Source organism: Schistosoma mansoni (assembly GCF_000237925.1).
Source record: "Schistosoma mansoni, WGS project CABG00000000 data, supercontig 0080, strain Puerto Rico, whole genome shotgun sequence".
Classification (NCBI taxonomy): Eukaryota; Metazoa; Platyhelminthes; class Trematoda; order Strigeidida; family Schistosomatidae; genus Schistosoma; species Schistosoma mansoni.
In genome coordinates this window covers 335470-338376 of record NW_017386030.1, presented here as the reverse complement: position 1 = coordinate 338376, position 2907 = coordinate 335470, and the positions used below count along the sequence as shown (strand labels likewise).

The following is a 2907-nucleotide window of genomic DNA, read 5'->3' as shown; positions in this document are numbered from 1 at the left end:
AAGAAGGACTTGACACGCATGACATTGATCACCACCCAGTGACCAAGCAATTGTGACAATCGATTGTCCCCATTTGTGTTCTTGTTCACTACAATAACTAGAGTATAATGTAGATTAATAAGTATCAATTATGATTTTAAATTTAATGGTATACTGACATTATCTGAAGTTGTAAAGAATATCTGACCAATCTTAATAGCTATTACATCATGATTAGAGATATTGAAAAGTTCATAGATGTTAGCCTTACACAGAATAGTCTAGTAGAAAGGATTCATATCTCATGATGAATACAATAAGTTTGTTAGTTCTTTATGAAAAATCAAATTTAGAATGAACAAAAGTCTCCCTCATGTCAGTAAAATTAAACTAACAACTGACTCGTAAGATAAACTATATTCAGAAGGGGATTTTGTGGATATTTTAGTAATTTTAATAGTTGGAATCATGAATCAATTAAAGGTAGATCACCATGGAGAACCTGAAAGCACTGGACAAACATTTCGTCCTGTTGTGGGACTCCTCAACAGTGCGCATCTACGACTCCACTAACTGGATTCGGAACCATGACCTTCGACCTGGTACGCGACCGTCCAACCTCCAGAACCCTGAACCGGCATCCAACGATGTTAATATCTAACTTCAAAAAATCCATGAAATTGCCCTACTGTTCACCATTGTCTTCAGTAAGTTAGTATCTCACTGAGCGCTGATGAGAAGTCCCATACTAGGATTAAAGAGCCGTTCAATGCTTCCAGGTTTTCTATCGTGGTTAAAAAGCCATATGTCCAACAGATATATTTGTATATTAAGTACGAAATTCATTGAATTATTAGATGAAACGTAGGAACGTTGAAAATTTGCAGAATACAATGAACGCAATGTATATTTCGATGTTTCAAATCAGCTAATAATGATCTAAAATGACAGTTTGGTAATGGTAATTGTTAGGAAGGTTAGATCTACAGAACTCCCTTGTAAATGTCATATTTTCGTAATTATATTTTAAAAATTTAAATTTGTTGTCTTAGCGCCAAAAGCACCCATTTTCACCTTCATTTGGTATTCTCCACTTGGAAGGACTTTAAATGTTATTACTTCGTTGTCTCTTTTAATATGATATTTTGTAACATTTTCCAAGGACATTTTTATGCTGTGTATATACTCTTGAGTTGTGCATGTTGTTGTTGGTACTTGTGACTGCTTGTGGAATACATTTTCCCTCTTCTGAAACTGAACTTCTCTCTCCAGTTAATGGGGCTGGGACGCGTCAGAATAGTTAGCTTATTTGGTCACTGTGTCACTTAGTCGTCGTTCCGTTCGTAGATAAGCTGAACTCGTAATCTTTTCAAACATAGCAGTAATATAAATAAATTTTAACATAACCTCATCAATGAAGTAAGTATAAGATCTTTCAAAATAATTAACATGTAGTGAGTGAAGAAGATAGTGATATCAAGCGCTTTCGACAAGATATTTATTTATTTTATTTATTTAAACACATAAATATTGGAACAAGGAAGCACCAGGTACATATGCGCCACACAAATCTCATTTGATTTGTGTGAGGACTGTGATACTGCCCTGGTGCCCAAACTGAAGCAGGGGGTTTTCTTAGAGGGACCACACCCGGAGCCTTCAACCTAAAGGTCGAATTCACAAGACAGTGGAGCATCGTGAGGAGATGCTGTCCCATGATAGCCGATGACCAACGATTGATTCATACACCATTTGTTCTCTCAGGATGCTGGAGCCCATGTGCACCATTGGTTTGGAATGAGGGTTTTTCAACTCCCCTAGATGGACTTTCTGTATCCACCAACCCGGTCAAAGTGCCGGACATTCGCTTTTCGTAAACAACACCGGTGCCACGAGAAGGCAGTGAGTATTACTTCCCTTTCAGAGGCTATATACTTGTGGCCATGTGAGAGCATTTGGAGAGGGAGAGCGTACTCTCCCCATTCTCGGCCGTACCAGTGCATTTGTGCACAGAACTTCACATGATTGTGCTGATTTAACATTGTCTGTTAGACAATTTTTTATTTTATAATCGTAATATTCGATTAAAATTTATTGTTCATATGATTCTCAATTAGATATCACCTAGATACCTTGGTTACGTAATCACTCATTTGTTAAAGATTTTTTTTCAAAGTTGAAAGCGTGAGTCAATTGAAGCTAGACCACCATGGAAAACCTGAAAACACTGGACGGCCGTTTCGTCCTACTATGGGACTCCTCAGCAGTGCGCATCCACGAACCCGCTCTCGCGAGATGATGACGTCATCCACTTCTTCAGATGACCTTATTTTCATTATCAGTCTCAACTACTAGGTTAGATAAATTCACTTAGTATTGTTTGTTTGAATCTTCCCATTGATGTTTAGGACTGCGACTGGTCAGTCTCTAATTGGCATATGTGCATACTGTGCTTATTGCCTCGATATAGCCTTAATTCATAAGCATGGTAAGGAAAGATGTATATATGCACATATGCCAATAAGAGACTGATCAGTTGCAGTCCTAAACATCAATGGAAAGATTCAAACAAACAATACTAAGTGAATTTAAACTTCATCCCATTGGACAAACAAGTGGCTATCAGGACTCAGTAGCTGAGTGGATAACGCAATGGCGTTTGAAGCGAACGGTACTGGGTTCGAGCCCCAGAGTGAATATCAACTCTGAGATGCAGGTACATCCAGCTGACGACGTCCCGAATAGGACGAAACGCGCGTCGAACTGGATTCCACTACTAGCCACTATCCATCTTTGCTTACAATACTAGCTTAGATAGTTTGTGTCTCCTTCCCTCTTCGTATGTTTCTTCCATACAACATTAAACACAATCTCACTGACTAATGTACAGTCACTTCAAAAAAAGATTTACCTGGTTAGGAATAAAGA

At 38.2% G+C, this 2907-nt stretch overlaps 1 non-coding gene across 1 annotated transcript; it reads left to right on the top strand.

The window, feature by feature from the left end:
- The first annotated feature begins 2390 nt into the window (after nucleotides 1–2390).
- On the top strand, nucleotides 2391–2461 carry Smp_tRNA_00704_Pseudo_TTG.1.1. Its single transcript has one exon. It is a non-coding gene (tRNA).
- Nucleotides 2462–2907: the final 446 nt, after the last annotated feature.